This window comes from Urocitellus parryii, chromosome 1, assembly GCF_045843805.1.
Source record: "Urocitellus parryii isolate mUroPar1 chromosome 1, mUroPar1.hap1, whole genome shotgun sequence".
Lineage (NCBI taxonomy): Eukaryota > Metazoa > Chordata > Mammalia > Rodentia > Sciuridae > Urocitellus > Urocitellus parryii.
In genome coordinates, this window is record NC_135531.1 from 61,031,661 (window position 1) to 61,056,089 (window position 24,429).

The window sequence follows — 24,429 nt, forward strand, 5'->3', positions numbered from 1 at the left end:
CCTGAGGGTTTATTCATCTTTTATTATTTCAGCACAACTGGCATCAAATGAGCTAGTTGGTCGACAACAGCCTTTCTTCACTGTTCTCCTGACATTCAGGTCACATAGTCTAAGCAATTAGAGGACCTCTTATCACAGCATCACTTAAGTCAAAGGCATAAAATTTAGGCTACCTTTGTATCATCATGTCACCAGTCCAAAGGTGCTTGGTTGTATCTCAACATTTCTGTAATCTCACCTTTGGTGTAGTTTGACAGTTTCCCTTTACATGAAGTTTTATGTACCCCATTTTTTCCAGCTCAACCAATTTGGAATTTGCCCAGTACTTTAAAAAAGGAAGAGCTCCTTGTCACTAGTGTATTAAATATACTTTAGCTGGGCATGGTGGCATACACCTGTAATCCTAGTGGCTTGGGAGGCTGAGCAGGAGGGATCATGAGTTCAAAGCCAGCCTCAGCAAAAGCAAGGTGCTAAGCAACTAAGTGAGACCCTGTCTCTAAATAAAATACAAAATAGGGCTGAGGATGTGTCTCAGTGGTTGAGTGCCCCTGAGTTCTATCCCCAGTAAACCCCCCCCCCCAAAAAAAATTTAAAAAATAAAAATAAAAATGGGTGGTGGAGCATCCCTATATTTAATCCCCAGTATCATGAAAAACAAAGCAAAAAACAAACAATAAATAAATAAAAGTAGCAATAGTTTAAGAAGCTCTCTGTGACAATCTACAGTTTACTTATCTCTTTGAATTAATTATATTTTTAGTTGTCTCTTGATGTCCTTTCCCTATAGAGTCACTTTAGTGTTCATCTATAAGATGAGGGTCATAGTCCCACCAAAAGAAACATCTTCCCCACTTTCATGTTCCTTTCCTATACAGAAGGAAGTGGTCATGGTTTGGCAACCTAGGACTCTTTTTTAATTTACTTTCACTTTTGCCAATGCCAGCTAATCCTTGACTGACTTCCTCTGTGTCTGGATTTCTTTTTTAATCAATTTAGTTATTTCTTTTGGTTTTAGATCCACCGCCTTCAAATTCCATTAACAGATGCATAACCGTAAAGCAAAACCCATAAATCATCTAAGAAGGGGTCTTTTATACTCCTTGGAGTCAAGTGGCCCAAACTAGGATGTATAACCAGACTTGGAAACATAAACCAGATGCTACAGGGCTGTCCCCTGGTCTAACTCACACCCTAGCATAAGACTACATTAATAAATAGTTTCTTTCATTCAGGTTTGGCCAATAAATGCCACAAAGCTCTTGTCCTCCCTGGAGATAAATAAGCACAGGGCTGCAACAAACCAGCTGTTTCCCATAAGGCGCTCTGGCCCACATGAGAATCCAGAACCAACATATTGACTCAACAAAGTTTTGGTCAATTTTGCTGGCTGTGAGATCATTTCTGGGGAGAAGAGATGATTGCCAAGGCCCTTTTCAATGCTCTTTGACTATAAGTACCAAGAATGCCATTGAAGTAAATATAGTCACGGAGCTAGGATTTAAACTCAGGTTTAGGTAACTTTAGCCCCTTGTCCTTTTTCTTCCATACCAGCCTTCCTCTGAAGAAAGAAATAAGAACAAGAGAAACAAGGGAGGTCGTAAGTTTAAATGTGGAAGAAAAGTCCCTTTGTCAGAGAGATCACCTACTTACCTTGAAATTTATCTGGAGTCGGGGTCAAATGGAAGGAGAAAGCCAGCTAATTGGAAGAGAATGAGAAAACATGTGACTTAAATACAAATGCTCTGAGTTTGTCCTTTAATAGGAAATTGTGAAAAAATATTTGAGGAACTAAAACTCAAAACAAATTGCACAAAAAAGTCACCAGTAAATGTGCTAAGATACTGAGTCAACAGGGTTAGTGAACTAACCCTCTCAGGACCCAAAATGGAATAATAAAACATACCAATTCCCACAACAGGAAATTTTTTATTCTATATATGCGATTTGGTTAATAGTTATGCTGCAAGTGTAAATCATTAACAGTGACAAGTTTCTTTCTGGATCTTTCAGCATCTTCTCTTTTATCCTTGGAGTTATAATATTACAAAATATTGTGTCTAAGTGGTCTTTCCATATTCACTGTGCTGGAGCAGGAGACCCGCAATTGCCAGGGGAATGCACGAGGGGAACGGAAGAAAGGGGCTGTGGGAGGACCAGGAGACAGAGGGAGGCGCAAGGGGCACCAAGGGGAGCGTGCTAGGGGCCCTCAGGTCACACCCAACAGGAAACAATGCCATGCTACTCCATGGGACACTAGGAATGCAGTCAAGAGCTCAGGCTAGCGGCCAGGCCCAGGGACTGGAGAGCAAAGGGTCAGGGCTAGGGAGAACTGGATTGGGGTAGGGGCAGCATGCAAGGCAAGAGGGCAGGGGAAGAAAGGGAGGGGATCGCTTAGGGCTAGGTAGGCCCAAGTCCCACCTCCATTACCAGGCGTCAAGGTTTGAGCTGCTAAGGGGACCCAGGCAAGGGGCAGGGCTCTGTTTCCCATAGGGAGCATTCAGGGCCCAGAGGCGAGCCAGGTCCACTCCTCTGCCCCAGGTGAGTAGATCCTCAGAGAGGGACCTGGAACAAAGGAGGGCGGAAACAGGGCACTGTGAGGGGATACCTGGTGTGCAGAGGTGGGGGGTGGTCGGTGGGAAGCCAGGACCCTCTGGAGGAGCCCTGGCTAGGAAGAAGCAGGGGGAGTGGAGGGTCCAGGCAGTGCCAGGATACCACAGCACAAGGGGAACAGAGGAGAGGCACAGGAGGGGGCCGGAAAAAGGGGCCTGAAATCAAGAGACAGGGACAGGGTCCTCGAGAAAGGCGGCCAGGAGCTCAAACAAGGAGCCAGGCCCAGGAATGGAGAGCCAAGTGCAAGTGCTGGGGTGTGGTGCATGAAAATGGACAGGGCTGGGGAGGGGAAGGAGGGGAGAAAGGGGAACGGCTGGTGCAAAGGGAGGAAGGCTCATGAACCAGGTCCACTGCCGGGTACCAGGGTTGGGGAACTGGGCCCGGGCTGAGGGAGGCCAAAGGGCCAGTCCAGGGCTATGTTTTCCTCAAGGGAGCCAACAGGGACAAGAGGCCAGGTCCAGTCTCCTGGCCCTGGTGAGCATCCTGGGAAGGGGATCCCGAAAAGGAGTCTGGCAGGGATAGGGATGACGATAGGTGGGCCTAAGGAGGGCACAGCCTGGGGGGTAGGAAAATGGGTTTTGGTGGAGTGGGGGCCAGGACCTCAGCAAGGAGCCCAGGTAAGGGACCTAGAGGAGGGCATAAGCCAGGGGAGAGCAGGGAAGAGTGGGGTTAGGAAGGCGGGGCTGCACTAGGGTACTGCAGTACAGGGAAGCCAAGGGGAGCAGGGAAGAGGCCTCAGCGAGGGACCCTCAGTCAAAGCCCAGGGACTCACATGGAGCAAGAAGGGCCACCAGAGGCTCAAGCGAGGAGCCAGGCCAGGGAATGGAGAGCCAAGGGCCAGTTCTGGGGCAGGGGGCTCAGGACAGTGGACAAGGCTGGTGAGGGAAGGCAGGGGATTTGGCAGCGGGGAGCTAGGCTCCAGACCCAGGGCCACTGCCAGGTGTCAGGGTTCTAGGTGCAGGACCAAGGGCCCAGGGAGAGCAAAGGGCCCAGGCGAGGGGCAGGGCTCTGTTTCCCATAAGGCGCCCTGGCCCCATGAGAATCCAGAACTGGAAATGAGCTAAGGAGGCCTGGCAAGAGAAGGGGGCCAGGAGGAGGGCGATGGGAGGCACGGCAGGGGGTGGCAGTGGGTGTGTGGAGGAATGAGAGCCAGGACCCAAGCCAGGTGCCCAGGCAAGGGACCCACCCCACCGACAGAGGATGAGGAACCCAAGGAGCAGGAGACCTGCGAGCGCCAGGGGAAAGCTCGAGGGGAAGAGGCGAAAGGGGCTGCGCTAGGAGCAGGAGACAGAGGGAGGCACTTGGGGCACGAGTGGAGCTCACTAGGATGACCATGCAAGGGGCCCCCAGGTCAGACCCAACAAGAAGGATGCCACACTATGCCACATGACTTGAGGAACACAGTCAGGGGCTCAGGCGAGCGGCCCTGTCCAGGGACTGGAGTGCAAAGGCTCAGGGTTCAGGAGGGCTGCCTTGGGGTAGGGGCAGCATACAAAGGGAGAGGGCAGGGGAAGGAAAGGAAGGGATTGCTCAGGGCTAGGTCAGCGCTAGAGCCAAGGGGCAGGGCTGGGGCAGGGGGCTTAGGAAAATGGACAAGGCTGGGGAGGGAAGGCAGGGGATTTGGCTGCGGGGAGCTAGGCTGCAGGCCTAGGACCACTGCCAGGTGTCAGGGTTCTGGGTAAAGGATCAAGGGCCCAGGGAGAACAAAGGGCCCAGGAGAGGGGCAGGGCTGTGTTTCCCAGAGGGGCACTCTGTCCTGGATGAGAATCCAAGGTCGGGGACCGGGCAAAGGAGGCCTGGCAATGGAAGGGAGCCAAGAGGAGGGAAACTAGAGGGCACGGCGGGGGAGCGGGGGTCGCGGTGGGTGCAGAGAGGGGCGAGAGCCAGGACTTAAGCCAGGAGATCAGGCAGGGGACCATCTGACCGACCAAGAATGAGGGATCCCAAGACCAGGAGACCAGCGAGCACCAGGGGAAAGCGCGAGGGGAAGGGGAGAAAGGGGCTGTGCGAGGACCGGGAAACAGAGGGAGATGCAAGGGGCACCGAAGCCAGCATGATAGGAGGCCCAAGCAAGGAGACCCCAGTTTAGGCTCGACACTAAGTGACCCCACGCAACACCAGGTGACACGAGGAACGTGGACAGGGGTTCAGGCAAGCAGTCAGGCCCAGGACTGGAGAGCGAAGGGTCAGTGTTAGGGAGGGCTTGGTTGGGGTAGGGGCAGCATGCAAGGCAAGAGGGCAGGGGAAGGAAGGGAGGGGATTGCTTAGGGCTAGATCGGCCCAAGTACCATGTCCACTGCCAGGCGTCAAGGTTAGTCAGTGAATGGGACTCAGGCCAGTGGCAGGGCTGTGTTTCCCATAGGGAGCATTCAGGGTACAAAGGCCAGCCAATTCCACTCCTCTGCCTCAGGTGAGTAGGTCCTCAGTGAGAGACCTAGAGCAAAGGAGGGCCAAAAAAGGGCTCTGTGAGGGGATACTTGGTGTGCGCAGGTCAGGGGGTGGGTGGGGAGCCAGGACTCACTGGAGAAGACCAGTGTAGGGAGAAGCAGGGGGAATGGAGGGTCCTGGCAGTGCCAGGATACCACAGCACAAGGGGAACAGAGGGGAGGCACAGGAGGGTGCTGGAAAAAAGGGCCTGAAATCAAGGGACAGGGACTGGGTCCTTGAGAAGTGTGGCCAGGGGCTCAAGCAAGAAGCCAGGCCCAGGAATGGAGGCCAAGTGCCAGTGCCCCAGCAGGGTTGAAGAGGAGAGGGAGGAAAGAGAGTGGAGCCAGTGGTGCAGAGGAGGAAGGCTCAAGGCCCAGGTCCACTGCAAGGTGTCAGGGTTGCGAAGCGGGGCCCAGGATGAGCTAGGTCAAAGTGCCCAGGCAGGAGCAGGCTATGTTTTCCCCTTGGGCTATGATTTCTCCTGTTTTCCCTCCCTCCCCAGGAGGGCCAAGAGGCCAGGTCCACTCCCCTGGCTCTGGTGAGCATCCTGGGAAAGGGATCAGGAAAGGGGGCCTGGCAGGGACAGAGACGAAAGGAGGGACAAAGGAGTGCACAGAGGGAATGGCTGGAGGAAGGGTGTTGGTAGGGTGGTGGCCAGGACCCCAGCAAGGAGCCCAGGCTAGGGACCTAGAGGAGGGTCCAGGAAGGGGAAAGCAGGGAAGGCAGGGGCCCCACAGGCAGACAGCACTAGTGGACTGCAGTGCAGGGGAACCAAGGGGAGCAGGGAAGTGGCCCAAGCACAGGACCCGCAATCAAAGCACCAAGGGCCACCAGAGGCTCAAGCGAGGAGCCAGGCCAAGGGCTGGGGCTGGGGCAGGGGGCTCAGGATAGTGGACAGGGCTGGGGAGGTTAGGCAGCGAATCCAGGAAGGGGGACGCAAGCTTGAGGATCAGGGCCACTGCCAGGTTTCAGGATTCTGGGTGTAGGACCAAGGACCCAGGAAGACCACGGAGAGTGGCAGGGCTCTGTTTTCCATAAGGCGTTCTGGCCCAGATGATAATCAAGGGCGAGCGACCAGGCCAAGGCAGCCTGGCAAGGGAAAAGGCCAGGAGGACGGTGCCTGGAAGGCATGGCACAGGGTCTCAGTGGGTGCAAAGAGAGGCAAGAGCCAGGACCTAAGCAATGATCCCAGGCAAGGGGCCATACTGACCAACAGAGGATTCAAGGAGCAGGAGTCCTGCGCTCAAGGGGAAAACGCGAGGGGAATGAGAGGAAGGGGCATCGCTAGGATGAGGAGACAGAGAGGGGCGCAAAGGGCATGGAGGGGAAAGCGCTAGTTGGCCCAAGCAAGGGGCCCCCAGGTCAGACCCAACACCAAGAGACACCAAGCGAAGCCACGAGACATGAGGAATGCTGTCAGGGGCTCAGGTGAGTTGCCAGGCCCCGGGAATGGAGCACGAAGGTTCAGGGTTAGAGAGGGCTGGGTTGGGGTAGGGGCAGCATGCAAGGCGAGAGGGCAGAGGAGGGAAGGGCGAATATTGTGCAGGGCAAGTTCGGTCCTAGGCCCAAATCCACTGCCAGGCGTTAAGGTTCCAGTAGAGAAGAGGACCCAGGAGTGTGGCAGGGCTGTTTCCCATAGGGAGCCTTCAGGGTGCAGAGGCCAGCCAATTCTACTCCTCTGCATCAGGTGAGTAGATCCTCAGAGAGAGACCAGAACCAAAGGAGGGCCAAAGGAGGGCACTGTGAGGGTATCCCTGGTTTCTGGAATTGGGGGGTGGTTGTGGGGAGCCAGGACTCATTTGAGGAGCCCAGGCTAGGGAGAAGCAGGGGGAGGGGAGGGTCTGGGCAGTGCCAGGATACCACAGCACAAAAGGAAGGAACAGAGGGGAGGCAGAGAAGGGGGTTCGAAAATGGAGCCTGAAATCACGGGACAGGGACAGGCTGGAGAAGGGCGGCCGGGGGCTCCAGCAAGGAACCAGGCCTAGGAATGGAGTGCCAAGTGCCTTGGCCCTGGACAGGGTTGCATGAAAAGTGTCCGGGCTGTGAAGGGAAGGGAGGAGAGAAAGGGGAGCATGTGGCCCAAGGAATGCAGGGCTGAAGGCCCAGGTCCATGTGGGTGTCAGAGTCTGGGAGCAGGCCCCAGGCTGAGAAAGGCCAAAGGGCCCAGGCAAGGGGCAGGGCTACATTTTCCCATAGGGAGCCCATAGGGCCAAAAGGCCAGGTCCAGTCGGCTGGCCCTGATGAGAATCCTGGGAAAGGGATCAGGGAAAGGGACAGGGATGATGGGAGGGCTAAAGAAAGGCACAGGGTGAAGAGCCCGAGGACTGGTGTTGGTGAGGTGGGGGCCAGGACACCAGCAAGGAGCCCAGACTAGGGAACTAGAGGAGAGCCCAGGCCAGGGGAGAGCAGGGTAGGGCAGGGCTAGGCAGAAGAGCAGCACTAGAGTTCTGCAGTGCAGGGAAGCCAATGGGAGCAGGGAAGCAGCCCAAACGAGGGGCCTGCAGTGCAAGACCAGGGATGCACAGAGCAAGAAGGGCCACCACAGGCTCAAGTGAGAAGCCAGGCCAGGGAATGGAGAGCCAAGGGAAAGGGCTGGGGCAGGGGCTTCAGGACAGTGGACAGGGCTGAGGAGGGAAGGCAGGTGATCCAGCAGGGGAGAGGCATGTTAGAGTGCCAGCGGCACTGCTAGGTGTCAGACTTCCAGGTGCAGGAAGAGACCAAGGGGCCCAGGTGAGGGGTAGGACTCTGTTTCCATAAGGCTCCTGGCCCAGATGAGACTCAAGGTTCAGGAACCAGGCCAAGGGAGCCTGGCAAGGGATAAGGACCAGGAGGATGGCAACGGGAGTGCATGGCACAGGTTCGCGGTGGGTGGGTAGAGGTGCAAGAGCCAGGACCCAAGCAAGGAGCCCAGGTGAGGGAACGACCTGACCAGAAGAGGATTAGGAACCTAAGGGGCAGGAGGCCCAGGCTCCAAGGGATAGAGGTAGGGGAAGGAGAGGAAGGGGCAATGCTAGGATGAGGAGACAGAGGTTGGTGCAAAGGGAAAGGAGGGAGCACACTAGGGGGCCCAACCAAGGGACCCCCAGGTCAGACCCTACACCAAGAGACACCAGGTGAAGCCAAGCAACACCAGGAACACTGTCAGTTGCTCAGGTGAGAGGCCGGGCCCAGGGACTTAAGCACCTATTGTCAGGGTTAGGAGGGTTGGGGTAGGGGCACCATGCAAGGCGAAAGGGCAGGGGAGGGAAGAGAGGAGGTCGCCCAGGGCAAGGTCAGCGCTAGTCCTATGTCCACTGCCAGGTGTCAAGATTCAGGCGGCGAAGGGGGCCCAGGCGAGGGGCAGGGCTATGTTTCCCATAGGGAGCCTTCAGGACGCAGAGGCCAGCCCATTTCACTCCTCTGCCCCAGGTGAATAGATCCTCAGAGAGATACCAAGGACCAAAGGAGGGCCAAAGGTGATACCTTGTGTCCAGAATTGGGGGGCAGTTGTGGGGAGCCAGGACCCATAGGAGGAGCCCAAGCTGGGGAGAAGCAGGGTGAGGGAAGGGTCCAGCAGTGCTGGGATACCACAGTACTGTTGTAGAGACAAGCGAGACAAAGCACCAAAGATAGCAGGATACGGTTTTATTTGGTTGCAACCAGGCTCAGAGGGCACAGCTTTTGCTGTAATCAATCAATCCCCTGAACCTTGAGTTCAGGCAGTTTCAGAATTTTATTCCCAGCATGTAAGGGAAGGGGCTCAGAAGTTCACAGTCTACAGAAGTTCACATAAAAGCAGCTTTTTCTTTCATTGTTTTGGGCAAGTTAACTCTTCAAGGACAACACCTGAGAAGGGGAGAGCTTCTTCTCCCATTTCTTTCCTCCCCCTGCCAGTTGATACCATGGAGCCCAGTTGGTAACTTATCTTAAAAATGTAGACATCTCTGTGAAGCCCAGCTCAAGGCCAGAGGCCTTGTTTGCACATTTCTACCAAGTACTATACTGGGTATGTTTTTGAAAAACTAGTAAGGGGTGTCCAGCACCTGGAGTGCTGGTATCTTCTCGGCCAGTGGCAAAGTAAAGCAAGGTGATGCGAAAATAGGAAGTTTATCTACATTGAACTCTTTTGCAGAGACTCTTTTGCTGACAGTCCTAAAATCAGCCATGGTGAAGATTTCTGGAGAAGCCCAGTTAAGACTTTTCTGTGGAGAAAGAGGGTGCCACTTCAGTACAAGGAGAACAGAGGGGATACACAGGAGGGGGCCCCATAAAGGGGCCTTAAATCAAGGGGCAGGGACAAGGTCCCAGAGAAGGGTGGCCAGGGGTTCAAGCAAGGAGCCAGGCCCAGGAATGGAAAGCCATGTGCCAGGGCCCGGGCCAGCGCCCCATGAAAACAGACAGGGTGGGGAGGGGAGAAAGAAGAGAAAGGGGAGCATGTGGGCAGGGCTCTGTTTCCCACAAGGCGACCTGGCCCAGGTGAGAATCCAGGGCCAGGGCAAAGGAGGCTTGGCAATGGAAGGGGGCCAGGAGGACGGTGATGGGAGGGCACGGTGGAGCCTCATGGTGGGTGCTAAGAGGAGTGAGAGCCAGGACCCAAGCCAGGAGCTCAGGCAAGGGACCGACCCAACCAACTGAGGAAGAGGAACCCAAGAGCAAGAGACATGTGAGCACCAGGGGAAAGTAGGAGGGGAAGGGGAGAAAGGGGCTGCGAGGAGCAGGAGACAGAGGGAGGAGCAAGGGGCACTGAAGAGCCCCCAGGTCAGACCTGAGAGGAAGAAACGCCACGCGACATCACTTGACAAGACAACGTGCTCAGGGTCTGAGGCAAGCAGCCAGGACCAGGGACTGGAGAGCAAAGGATCAGGGTTCAGGAGGGCTGGGTTGGGGTAGGGGCAGCATGCAAGGTGAGAGGGCAGGGGAGGGAAGGGAGGGGATCACAAAAGCCAAGGTCAGCATAAGGCCCACATCCACTGCTCCGTGTCAGGGTTCAGGCAGGGAAGGGGGCCCAGGGGAGGAGCAGGGCTCTGTTTCCCATAGGGAGCCCAAAGGGTACAGAGGCCAGCCAATTCCACTCCTCTGCCCCAGGTGAGTAGGTCCTCAGAGAGGGACTGGGACCTAAGGAGGACCAAAGAAGGGCACTGGGTTGGGATACCCTGTGCCCAGAAGCAGGGGCAGAAGTGGCTGTGTGGGTGGGGAGCCTGGACACATTGGAGGAGCCCAGGCTGGGGAGAAGCAGGGGGAGCGGAGGGTCCTGGCACAGGATACCACAGAACAAGGGGAATAGGGGGAGGCACAGGAGGGTGCACAAGCAAGGGGCCTGAAATGAAGAGACAGGGACGGGATGGGGTCCTTGAGAATGGAGGCCGGGGCTCAAGCAAGGAGCCAGGCCCAGGAATGGACAGCCAAGTGCCAGGGCCCCTGCAGGGCTGGGGAGGGGACAGAGGGGAGAGAGGGGAGCAGGTGTCGCAGAGGGAGGAAAGCTCAAAGCCCAGGTCCACTGCAGGTGTCAGGGTTGGAGAGCAGGACTTGGGCTGAGGGAGGCCAAAGGGCCCAGGCAAGGGGCAGGGCTATATTTTTTTCTGAGGGAGCCAGAAGGGCCAAGAGGCCAGGTCAACTCTCCTAGCCTGGGTGAGCATCCTGGGAAAGGGATCAGGAAAGGGGGCCTGGCAGGGACAGAAACAAAAGGAGGGCCAAAGGAGTGCACAGCGTGAAGAACTGGAGGAGAGGTGCTGGTGGAGTGGAGGCCGGGACACCAGCAAGGAGCCCAGGCTACAGACCTAGAGGAGGGCCCATTCCAGGGGAGAGCGGAGAAGAGCAGAGCTGGGCAGTCGGGCGGCACTAGTGGACTGCAGTGCAGGGAAACGGAGGGGCGCAGGGAAGCAGACCAAGCAAGGGGCCCTGCAGTCAACTCCAGGGACGTGCTGGGCAACAAGGGCCACCAGAGTCTCAAGGGGGGAGCCAGACCAGATAATGTAGAGCCAAGGGCCCGGCTCAGGACACTGGACTGGGCTCGGGAGGGAAGGCAGGGTATCTGGGAGGGTGGAGGCAGGATTGAGGCCCAGGGCCACTGCCAGGTGTCAGTGTTCCTGGTACAGGTTCCAGGCCAAGGGAGAGCAAGGCCAAGGGAGAGCAAGGGGCCCAGGCGAGGGGCAGGGCTCTGTTTCCCACGAGGCGCTCTGGCCCAGATGAGAATCATGGGCCCGGGACCTGGAAAAGTGGTCCTGGCAAGGGTCTGGGGCCAGGAGGAGGGAACGGGAGGAATCGGCACAGTGTCGCAGTGGGTGCGGAGAGGGGCGAGAGCCAGGTCCCAAGCAAGTGACCCACCCTACCTCGGAGGAGCAGTGAGACCGAACAAGAGGTAAGGGGGGAAGGGGAGGAATGGGCGGCGCAAGGATGAGTAGAAAGCTGGCATGTAATACAAGGGACACTGAGGGGAGCTCAAGACTAGGACCAAGCAAGTGGCCCCCCAGGTCTGATCTGACACGGAACGATGCCACGTGAGGCCACACAACACCACGTGGGAGGATGAATGCCTTCAGGGGCCCAGGAGAGGAGCAAGGCCCGGGACTTGACCACAAAGGGTCAGGGTTGGAGAGGGCTAGGTTTGGGTAGGGGAAGCTTGTAAGGCAGAGGTTAGGAGAGAAAATCGCGCAGGCCAAGGATGGTGCCAGGCCCTTGTCCACTGCTAGTGTCAGGGTTCGGGCAGGGAAGAAGGCACAGGCGAGGGGCAGGGCTGTGTTTCCCATAGGGAGCCTTTAGGGCGCAAAGGCCAGCCAATTCCACACATCTGCCCCAGGTGAGGAGATCCTCAGAGAGGGATCTAAACCAAAGGAGGGTCAAAGGAGGGAAATGTGTGGTGATAACCTGCGTCCTAAAGCAGGGGGCGGGGTTGACAGTGTGGATGGGAGGCAGACCAATTGGAGGAGCCCAAGCTAAGGAGAAGCTGAAAAAGAGGAGGGTGCGGGCAGTGCCAGGATACCACAGCACAAGGGGAACAAAGGGGAGGCACAGGAGGGGGCCGGAAAAAGGGGCCTGAAATCAAGAGACAGGGACAGGGTCCTTGAGAAAGGTGGCCAGGGGCTCAATAGGAGCCAGGCCCAGGAATGGAGAGCCAACTGTGAGTGCTGGGGTGTGGTGCATGTAAAGGGGGACAGGGCTGGGAGGGGAGAAAGGGGAGCGGCTGGTGCAGGAGGAGGAAGCCTCAAGGCCCAGGTCCACTGCCTGGTGTCAGGGTGTCTGGGAGCAGGCCCCGGGCTGAGGGAGGCCAAAGGGCCCAGGCAAGGGGCAGGACTACGTTTTCCCAAAGGGAGCCCCCAGGGCCAAGAGACCAGGTCCAGTCCCCTGGCCCCTGTGAGCATCCTGGGAAGGGGATCCCGAAAAGGAGCCTGGCAGGGATAGGGATGACTATAGGCGGGCCTAAGGAGGGCACAGCCTGAAAGGCTGGAAAAAGGATGCAGGTGGGGTGGGGGCCAAGACCTCAGGAATGAGCCCTAGTGAGGGACCCAGAGGAGGGCCCAAGCCAGGGGAGAGCAGGGAAGGGCAGGGCCGGGAAGGTGGGGCTGCACTAGGGCACTGAAGTACAGGGAAGCCAAGGGGAGCAGGGAAGAGGCCTAAGTGAGGGACCCTCAGTCAACATCCAGGGACTCACATGGAGCAAGAAGGGCTACCTGAGGGAGGCTCAAGCAAGGAGCCAGGCCAGGAAATGCAGAGTCAAGGGCCAGGACTGGGGCAGGGCACTCGGGAAAGTGGACCAGGCTGGGGAGGGAAGGTAGGGGATCTGGCAGGGTGGAGCTAGGCTCCGGGCCCATGGCCACTGCCAGGTGTCAGGGTTCCAGGTGCAGGACCAAGGGCCCAGGGAGAGCAAAGGGCCCAGGCGAGGGGCAGGGCTCTATTTCCCATAAGGCACCCCTCAAGTACCATGTTTTGAATCATGGGTTACAAACCAGGCAAGGTGGCACATAACTGTAATACTAGCAACTAAGGAGGCTGAGCCAGAAGGATAGCAAGTTTGAGGCCAGCCTCAGCAGATTATCAAGGCCCTAACTCATTTAGTGAGACTCTGTCTCAAAATACAAAATAAAAAGGGCTGAGGATGTAGCTCAGTGGTAAATCACCCCTGGATTCCATCCCTAGTCCCCAAACCCCTGACCCTCAGCATCTCAGAGGCTTTCTTCTTTGATGGGACAAGTGCTTTCCAGAGGCCACCCCTCTTTGCCTCACCTGCCTGCCCCTTCATACATGTGAATTCGTGCAGACCCATTTCACAGCTCCTCCTTCCCACTCCTCTAACACTTGGGACAGTATTAGCACTTTCACATGGACTTCTTGACAGGGCTCCTTATTTTTAGACTGGGAGGTTCACAGACCCAGGAGGTTAGGGCTTATGTCCTCTTTTTAGTGTCCATATCCCCAAGGCCTAGGATCTTGTTGGACTTTTAGTCTGTGGGGTGAATCAATAAATTAACGAGTGTGCCTTGTTTCCTGGGTCCTGGCCTGAAATGTAATTCAAATAGCACCTCAGGCCAAATCAAGAATTTAATCCCACAGGGAGCCTGCAGAGTCCCCAGTCCACCTTCTAATAATACCTGTCTTCAGAACGGAACTAGGCAATATGCAAAAAAAAAAAAAAAAAAAAAAAAAAAAGGTTAGTAGGGTTTCCATAAGCTTACCTCTCAGGGCCAGCAGCCCTTGGCCAGGCTCAGTGGGCACTAGGACTCCAAGATGGCATCGGTCAAACTGGTGAAAGCAGAAACTCATAGATGTCAAACTAGGGGAGCTTCCACAACGGATACTGATGAGGGATTTCACCCCTAAAGGAACAGCGGGAGCATTTCAGAGAGATTACTACCATTACCACAGCAAGTACATCGACGTGAAGAAGGGGAACATCGCCCGGGCTAACATGGGGCTGGCAGCTTACGTGCTTTTCAGCTACTGCCTTCCTTACAAGGGACTCAAGCGTGAGCAGCGACACTAGTACCACTGAAGAGGGGCCAATGTGGAGAGTCTATTTGACCAGGACCACCTCCCTCAGGCTCCCCGATGAAGACCTCAAGCCACAGTCAAGGCTGAGTTATTTCATATTCCTGAGAATTGACAACCATAAAAGGTGACTGGTCTGTGGGGGGAAAATGTGACAACATCTTGTGCCATTTTCTTAGGGGACTCAAACTTCTTGCCTTTTCTCCTCAACTATGCCACCTAGTAAAGGCATAGTATTAGGATTCTACTAACCCACTTCCCAAGGACTGGTTGTGACCCTTCTCTCTTACCATTCATGAAATTAGTCCATGTTATGAATTTGCTAACCACTAAAGAGACAGAGATGGACCCAGACCTCACCACAAACATGAGGAAGTCACGAAAAATTGAGTGATCTTGAAAAATCCCTTCCTGTTTTTTCCCATTGTTATTCCGAGCAGCAGAAGCCCTGCTGACCCCTGTTGCAACATATCAATATTTTTTTTTCTTTAAAAAACAGCTTTATTGGGGGCTGGGGATGTGGCTCAAGCGGTAGCGCGCTCGCCTGGAATGTGTGCGGCCCAGGTTCGATCCTCAGCACCACATACCAACAAAGATGTTGTGTCCACTGAGAACTAAAAAATAAATAAATAAATATTAAAAAAAAAACAGCTTTATTGAGATAAAATTCATGCAACTTAAAAAACTCAAAAAGATTATAAGGGAGGCTGTGTCTGTGGTTCAGCAGTAAAGCACTTGTCTAGCTCATATGAGGCCCTGGGTTCAATCCTCAGCACCACATAAAAATAAATAAACAAAATAAAGGTATTGTGTCCAACTACAACTAAAAAAATTTTTAAAAAAAGATTATAAGGGAATACTGTGAACTAGAAGACATAGATAATTATTGTTAGAAGGTATGGGTTTCTTTGGGGGAGGTGAATATGTGAATTGTAAGATTTAGAAAAATGTTTCCTCTTTCAGTCTTTTTTCCCTTGGCCATTCTACTGAAAGATTTGTAAACTTTGTTGAAACAATTTTTGGTCTTATTGATTTTTCTCTATTAATTGTCAGTGTTTCATTTTCTTATATAAATGCACATTCTTATTTTTCTTCCTTTTTATATAATAGGTAGCTTGTGATATACTTGGAATGTTATTACATTCTGAAGGATGGGGGGGGACACAACGAATAACTTGTGTTCGTTGATGGAGTAGGAGCCGTTTATTGTAGGACAACAGAGCTATTTATACATTTTGCACAGCTTATCTTAATTAGGATAAACTAGATACATCAGTCAACCAATAAGGAATCTCCACACTTAATGGCTTGCTTTTGTTACTTCTCAAACCACTCCGTCTGGCATTTTGCCAGGCACCATCCAGACTTGTTTACGAACTCTAACATTTCTCTGGCAAAATACCAGGTGTTATTTTGACTTGTTTACAGACCTTAACACTTCAGGTAGAAAGAAAATGATCCTAAATAGATCTAAGAAGCAAGAAATGGAGAGTCAAGAAAATGGTAAATATATAATTAGATTAAATTTTTTTTTTTGTAGTTGCAGTTGGACAGAATGCCTTTATTTTATTTGTTTATTTTTTATGCAGTGCTAAAAATTGAACCCAGTTCTTCACACATGCTAGGCAAATGCTCTGTCACTCGGCTATAGCCCATCCCCTAATTAAATTTTAATAAACATTGACTGATTAAAATGAATATCATTTGGAATGGAACCACCATTTGACCCAGCTATCCCACTCCTAGGTTTATACCCAAAGTACTTAAAAGCAGCATACTACAGCAATGCAGCCACCTCAATGTTTATAGCAGCCTTAATTCACAATAGCTAAACTATGGAAACCGCCTAGATGCCCTTCAATAGATGAATGGATAAGGAAACAGGTATATTACACAATGGAATACTATTCAGTGTTAAAGAAGAATGAAATTATGGCATTTATGGGTAAATGGATGGAGTTGGAGAATATCATGCTAAGGGATATAAGCCAATCCCCCCAAACCAAAGGACAAATGTTTTCTCTGATAAGTGGATACTGATCCATAATGGGCGGGGGGCAAGGGAAGAATGGAAGAACTTTGGATAGAGCAGAAGGGAGGGAGTGTGTGGGGGGGAAGATGGTACAATGAGATGATTGTTATTATCCCTATGTATGGGTATGATTGCTCTAATGGTGTGACTCTACTCATGTACAACTAGAGAAATGAAAAGTTGTGCTCCATTTGTGTATAAAAATTAAAAATTAATTTAAAAAAGGAAATATGATAACAGGGAAAAATAAACAAATATTAGGGCTGAGGATGTAGCTCAGTGGTAGAGTGCTTACCTAGCATACTTGAAGCCCTAGATTTTACTACCAATACAGCAAAACAAGATACTCAAATATTAGTATTTTATGAAACAGAAAAAATTAAATATATAACAATAATAATATATATGAGAGAAGGAGTTAAATGAAATTAAGGTAATTTTTTATTTCACTTAACAAGATATTCTCCAGTTCCATCCATTTACTGGCAAATACTATAATTTCTTTTTTTTATTTAAATTTTTTATTTAAATTTTTTTTAGTTATTCATGCCAGTATAATATATTTTGACATATCATATATACATGGAGTGTAATTTTCCATTCTTGTGGTTATATGTGATGTGGAATTACACTGGTCGTGTATTCATATATGAATATAGGAAAGTTATGTCTTATTCATTCAACTATCTTTCCCATTCCCATCCCCTTTCTCCCCATTTCTCCCTGTTCAATTCGGTGAACCTTTACTCCCTCCCCTACTGCCTATTGTGAGTCAGCATCCACATATCAGAGAGAACATTTGGCCTTTGGTTGTTTGGGATAGGCTTATTTCACTAAACGTGTTAGTCTCCCGTTCCATCCATTTACTGGTAAATGCCACAATTTCATTCTTCTTTTTGGCTGAGTAATATTCCATTGTGTATATGTACCTAATTTTCTTTATCCAGGAACTTGCGGATCTGGCAGCAAGTAGAAGGGACTGGAATTGAGCAGACTGCTTGTTTGGAGCCCAGCTGCTGTTGTCCCTGAGTTAGATAGAAACTAAGATACTTGAATTTTTCTTGACATATTTGGACTTTCTTGAGACTTTGTAACCAGCTTTACATAGGACAGTGAGGAGTCTTGTAGAGACATCGTAGAGATATATTTGGGTTGCTCTGGCCAGCAACAGATTCTCTACATACTGGAGAAATGTGCATCTACATTGTTTTATAGGAAAGGCCCTCAGAACAGGCCGGAACCATCCCAAAGATGGTTGGTGAGGTTTTGAAGCCCTGTGGCAGCCTGGTGCAGGTCAATTGGCCCTTGTTCCTGTTAGAGTCTCCCACTGGAAGGCAAAGAGTGGATGACTCTGAGGTGCCAGTCAAATGTAGAAGAAGGCCTCTTTGACATCCAGGCATGTGAAATAGGCTGCCTCAGCAGGGAACAGACTTAGGAGAATATATGGATTGGGGACCACAGGATGTAAGGTGACTGTGGTCTGATTCACTGCATGCAAATATTGAACTGGCTGGTAGTCATCAGTTCCTGCTTTCTGGACAGGCAAAAGATATGTACTCTATGGTCATTGGTAAGGATTGAGAATTCCATATTGTAAAATTCTGTCCAAATGTTTCTGAATTCCAAGTTGTGCTTTCTGAGGAATATAGTAGTCTCAGGCAGACCAGTATGGTTCCTGGTTTTAATTCCACCACCATGGGGGATGTCTGGGCTAGTCCAGGTGACTTGTCCTCAGCATACTCCTGGTACCCAGAAAGGGAGCTGTTGTCCCTATTGTGGTGTCAATGTAAGGCCAAAGAGGCACCACTACTCTTCCCAGGGAATTGTAAGAGTTAGAACCTTTACTTCAGGTTTTCCCAGTGACAGGACTGCCTGGTCTCTAGCCAGGTTGTCAAAGGTTATCTGACCTTAGAGTTTTGCCAGCAGGTCTCAACCCATCATGGAACCAGGCAATCTGGCATGTACAGAAGCTCATGGATCACTTTGTGACCTGCTACGTTGCAGTGCCAGGGTATCAGGAAAGAGTGACACCCTTTGTAGCCAGTGGGTCCCACAATTATGGTCTGTTTCTTTGAAAGCGGGCCCACAGGTTGGGTTATCATGAAATGGTGAGCCCCAGTGTTCACCTTAAAGTCAATAGGATGTTCCCCATAATCATTAGGACCATAGGCTCCTGGGGGCCCAAAGGGATGGAGCCCAGTTGGTCCTAGTCCTCATAATTTTTCATGGTTTTCCAGACCCATAAAATCCTTCTCAGAGGCATCATAGAGATATCCACAGTGTTGAACATCAAGGGGATGTGTGTGGGGCTGGGATCACTTGGCCCTTTTATGCTGGTAGGGAGTAATTTTAGCCCAGTTGTCTTCCTCTAGTTAGGGGCATGCATTCTTCCAGTGGTCCTCTAGATGGCAGTAGACACATTGGTTTAGTCTCGGCCTTGTCCCCAGATCCGTCTGTCCTTCCATCCAGACCTTCCTTGGGATCTGCATTTGGCCCCAATTTTGATATTTGCTTTGGTTTTATCCTGGTGGGACACCCCCCCACCCTTTGGGTGACTTCTGGGTTTGTGGTGATGGGCAGCTGAAAGGAGATCCTCTTCTTCATCTTCCAGTCTGCCTCTCATTGAGCCTCTTGGTCTCCGTTGATGAAAACTGGGGTGGCCACTTCAATCAGCTCACTGGCATTCTTTCCAGCAAAACCCTCTAGTTTTGTTGATTTGGGCGAATGTCTCCCCGAGTTTGTCCCACAAAGCCTGCATTGATCATCTGCTGGTTGTGTGGTGCCTTAGGATCAAAGGGAGTGAAGAGTCAGAAGGCCTTGCACAGTCGTCCACAGAACTAACTGCCTGGGGCTCCCATCGGGCATTTGGAGTACTTGTGATATTTAGTTCACATTTAGGGCTTTTTTCCCCCTTTTCTTTAAGGCCAATAGTGAGAGCCTTTTGATATATTTTTACCTTTAGAAGATCTTCTTTGTTGGAGTCCCACCTGGGTCTGTGTCTGGTAATCAGGTTTGGGCATAGGCTTGAATGTTGCCTTGTGTGTCTGGAACATGTTCTTCTAGTCATTTTATTTGTGGATGAAACTTTATTTATTTATTTATGTATTTATATGCAGTGCTGAGAATGAAACCCAGTGCCTAATGTACACCCTATAGGCGCTCTACCACTGAGCCACAACCTCAGCCCCATCCTCTAGCCATTTTAAAGCAGCTTGGGTCACTCATCTGCATTCCTCCATATTAAACAGAGTCAGAAGCAGGGGACAGCAGTCAATCCAGGTGGGCTGGTGGGTCTGAGTAATGGATTACATCAGATCAATTTTGAAAGCAAGTGGCTCAAGCAAGGAGCCCATGCAAGGGAACACACAAGGGGACATTCAACCTTGTGCTCAAGCCACAAAGCCAGGCCAGAGCCCAACCAGGCAATGTGGCATAAGAGTGGAGGACAAAGGGGGCACAGGATGTCTTCTGTGAGTTTCTAGGCAGATGGCCCAAGAGAGGAGCCCAAGCCAGGTGCTTGTGCAATGTCCCAGGTCAGACCTGTAGGTGCAAGGGAACTGTGCTCCATGGGTCAGAGCAATGAAACTGCTCATATAAGTAACCCAGTCAGTGGACTTGGTATTTTGTACACAAGTGGATCCAAGGGATCCATAGAATCAGTCTCTCAAGTAGATCCCCATTGGGAACTGTTTCAGTGCTCTGGCTAGTGTGGGTCCTTGGTAAGGGAACAGCTGAAGCACTGTGCATTGTGTGTTGAAGTTGTGCATGAAGATTCCAGTTTGGAGCAGATGCAACCTTGATTCTTCTTGAATGGGTTCTTGATTGCTGCTGCGATTGTCTGAGGATTAGTTATGGCCAAAACCCTCTATGAAGCAACAAAGGGCGGGTAGGGGGAACTGGAGCCTCTGATGTGGGGACTAACACAACAAAAAGTCTTTGAGGACATTAAACAAGTACTCACCAGTGTGCCTGGACTAGGACTCCCTACTCTCACAAGCCTTTCTTTCTGTATGTCCATGAACAGTCTGGAATAGCTGTAGGAGTCCTAACTCGAATACTGGGGGCATGGCACCATCTAGTGGCCTATCTTCCTAAGCAGCCGTGATCTGGGGCTCAAGGCTGGCCACCTTGTCTACAGGGCCCTTGCAGCCTTGGCTCTTCTGGTGGTGGAAGCTGACACTGACTATAGGACAGAAACTGACAGTCTAGTTGCCCCACTCTGTACTGATGCTGTTAGAATCCAAATGATAATATGGCTACTAATGCAAGGATGATCCAATACCGGGGCATGTTATATAAAAATCCACATGTCCACATTGAAGTTGTCAGGACTCCTCTAAACTCAGCAACTCTGCTGCCCATTGGGACTGGACAGCCTAATCACAACTGCACTGAGGTCATCTCTAGTAAACCAGACCTGACAGAGCAGCCCCTCAAAGACCCTGATGTGCAGTACTTCACAGATGGCAGTAGCTTTACAGAAGGTGGAATATGTCTTGCTGGACACGCAGTGGTCACTGTGGACTCCACTGTTGAGGCAGATCCTCAGCTTTAGGGAACTTCAACACAAAAGCAGAACTAATCTCTCTGACTCAAGCACTCCAATTGGCACCAGGAATTGGTGGCAATATTTACACAGACTCAAAATATGCCATTACCACTTTTCATGTTTATGGGGCTTTAGATTAGGAAAGGGAGATAATTAATTCAAGAAGAAAAGACATAAAACATGGCCAGGAAAAGATCTTTTAGATGCAGTAGGGGCACTCAAAAAACTGTGGTTATGTACTGCTGTGGCCACCAAAGGCACCATTGCCACCATTGCTCAGGGCAACCAAAGAGCAGACCAAGAAGCAAGATTTGCAGCTTGTAAAAAGCAGACAGAACATCCAGCTCCCAATCTTAGACACTGCTCTTCTCCCTAATCTTCTAACAGAATGCAAACTATAGTAATCCCAGCAGAAAAATAATTAGTTTAAGACTGAAAAGGGAAGCTATCTCCCAGTGGATGATGGAGATTTTCTGATGACAGGTTAGCCATCTCTGAGACTGCAGCCCCTGCCATAATCACACAGTTCCACAGGGGAACATACTTTGGCCAAACAGCACTCAAGTCAGCATTTCTACATAAGCATCTGCTGTGTGATTTGTGAGCAATGGGAAACTTGTACCTGCAACACCCACACCAGGGGCCAATGCATCCACCAGGAATCCAAACTATAGGAGAAGCACCTTTTGAAGACCTAAAACTAGACTTTACTGAACTACCATGTTCATGAGGCTATAAATATCTTTTGGTTTTTGTGTGCTCGTTTGCAGGCTGGGTGGAAGTCTTTCCAACTGGCACTGATAAGGCTCAAGAGGTAGCCAGGATGCTCCTCTGGGAAATTGCTCTCAGATTTGGCATCCCAGTAACTATTAGCTCAGACAGTGGGCCAGATTTTGTGGCAGAGATGATACAATTATCGCAAAAGTTTAAATATTAGATGGAAATTACATACTGCTATAGGTCACAAAGTTCTGGTAAAGTAGAAAGAATGAATACAACTTTAAAGGCTCAGATGGGTAAACTGTGTCAGGAAACTCACCTGCATTGGGATGAAATCCTCCCTACTGCACTTTTGAGAATTATATCCTCTCCCATTAAGAGGACTGGATAGAGTCCTCTTAGAGGCTGGGAGAGCCCTATGAGACAATGTGTGGGAGACTTCTCCCACTTACTAGGGGATTGCAGGAAATAGAGAATTAACCTTAAGACAACAGCTTCAAGCTTTAGGAAAACACAGACTCTCAATCAATGGGTCAGGGAAGGTTGCCAGTAAGTTTGACCACAGGTGCATCCTCCTTCAGGCATGGAGATTCAGTCTAGGTCAAAGGATAGATTATTCCACCCTTAAAACCTCTTTGGAAGGGTCCTTGCACTGTTATTTCATCCTCCCCAACTGCAGTAAAAGTTGCAGATTCAGGCCCCTGGATTAATTACACCAGGCTCAAGCCCACAGCCATGGACTGAAAGTGCACTCCAGATCCCACTGCACCTTGTAAGCTGACCATCTAGAGGAAGGAAACAGCAGACAAGCTTGAGGATCAGAAGGACAATAGCCCTGCTGCGGTCACTCTGGAAGCTGACGAGCCTGCCCATGGTGGAAGCTTGAGGAAACAACAGACCTGCTTCAGCCACTCAGGGGCTAGCTCATCAATGCACGGTGGAAGATAAACTAACCAACAGGACAAATGAACTGTTTCATCCTCTAAGATGGTTCTTATGTTGTGATGCATTGCCACCCCTTACTTCTAGCCATATATATAGTCCTTTCCTTGCTCTTTGCCACAGGACTGATACCAGTAAGTCCTGCTGACTGGACTCTTGGTAACGAAATTTCATTTGTATTTTTTAATTTTGCTTACGTAGGTTTTCTAGGCTTTGGTTGGTATTATTAATTTTACTTTATTGACTTACACAGTTTAACCCATGCTAGCCAAAACGTTAATCTATCACTTAGTATGTTTTCTTTTGATAATCTTAGAGGGCCCTTCCCCACTATGGACACATCTTTTGCCATCATGCAATCCATGTGTCCAACTAATTTATTATGACGAAGGGACAGTTCAAAATATATATTTAGGACCTGCACCGTCAGAGAGATGCTATAGTTCAGTGGCCACTTGCCTCTGGGAAGGAGAAAGAGTCAACATAGCTAGGATCAAATCCCAATGTGTGGGAGACACAATTTACCCAGGAATTTACCCTCCCACTTGGTATTGCTGGCGACTGGCCACTCAGCCTCTAACGTAGAATAAGAATTTTGATTAAAAAATGAACCACCCTGGGCTGGTGTTGTGGCTCAATGATAGAGCACCTGCCTGGCACATGTGAGGCACCAGATTCGATCCTCAGGACCACATAAAAATAAATAAATAGGGGCTGGGGTTGTGGCTCACAGGCAGAGCACTCGCCTGGTAGGCGTGAGGTGCTGCATTCGATCCTCAGCACTATATAGAAATAAATAGATAAATAAAATAAAGGTATTGTGTCCAACTACAACTTAAAAATATATTTAAAAAATAAATAGAGGTATTGTGTCCATGTAAAACTAAAAATATTTTTTTAAAAAATATCAACCATCCTGGACTGGTGATGTAGCTCAGTTGATAGAGTGCTTGCCTAGCATGCACAGGGCCCTGAGTTCAATTCCCAGGGCCACAATCAATCAATCAATCAATAAAAAATAAAAGTAAAAATAAATCAACCATCCTGATCCCCATTACAAGCCCTGGACCAGCTGCTAAACTATATGAGGGTTTAATCCCAAATATTAACCTTCCTTCTTTGGGAAGAATTCCTTTCTGGACATAGCAGAAAGAATAGCCAAGTCTTTGGGTTAAAAATTGTTAGGTCTACGGAGGAGCCCTCATGAGTGAATGGCCCTGAACAGGAATAAGTTTAGATGCTTATTTCCTATTACTGAGAAGTAAGACCAGAATTGAACAAAAGGGTGAAAGACCCCAAGGCTGGGATCTTACTTCAGAAGTACCTGGAAAGAAATGTAGAAAAGGCAGATTTGGACCCCACCACACCCAGTGTGTCCACGAAACCCATTTAACAAAATATTGTTCTGGAACACCTCCTAGTGGACAAAGAAAACTACTTGGTTGTGAACAGATAACCCCTATGGGCTGAGAATTAATGGTCTCAAATGCAAAAATCTCCAAAAGAAATGAGCTCTTTTTAACTACACCAGTTCAGACACTAACCAAATCAGTTCTTTTCAGGGTATCCCTGAGATCCATAAAATTATGGAGTAATTCAGTCCAGACTGAATGGAAAGACCAGATGGGCTGTTTTGGATCTGTGGGGAAAAGGCACATACGTACCTCCCAACAAACTGGAGGAGGACCTGTACTATTGGTGTTATTAGACCTGGAGTTTTCCTACTGTCAAATAAAACTTGAAAAGACTTAGGTGTTCCCTTGTCTGAAGACTGAGGACCAAAAAAAAAAAAAAAAAAAAAAGGTCCATTGGGGATAGATTTGATCTTGGAGGTCAACAAACTTGGGGTGAAGACATCTGGCCACCTCAGAGGATAATTGCCAGTTACGGTTCTGCTACCTGGGCACAGTACAGCAGTTGGAGCTACAGAACTCCTGTCTGTATGCTAAACCAGATTATTCCCTCAAGTGGAGGTGTTGGATGCTCCCTCACTCCCATTCCACTGGGTCCCAGTTTAGGCCCATCAGTAGTTTCCCCCACTTTGGATTCATGGTGTCTCACAGTATTATGTGCATTGAGTACCGAAGTGGGCCGACAGTGTTGGTTGCAAGTCCTACTAGCCAATTGGTGGGGATAGACAATGGAGGAATGACATCCTCATGGACACCAGGGAGAGCAGTTATCATTG

The 24,429-nt window shown here is 50.4% G+C and overlaps 1 protein-coding gene across 1 annotated transcript in view; it reads right to left on the bottom strand.

The window, feature by feature from the left end:
* Naip (NLR family apoptosis inhibitory protein) overlaps positions 1-24,429 on the bottom strand; it is a 70,237-nt gene that overhangs the window by 32,766 nt on the left and 13,042 nt on the right. The window contains exons 3-4 of the mRNA XM_026393238.2: positions 13,686-13,826; positions 1,651-1,696 (exon numbers count right to left, since the gene is read on the bottom strand). The gene's annotated coding sequence lies outside the window, so the exon portion shown is untranslated. The remainder of the gene's footprint in view (positions 1-1,650; positions 1,697-13,685; positions 13,827-24,429) is intronic.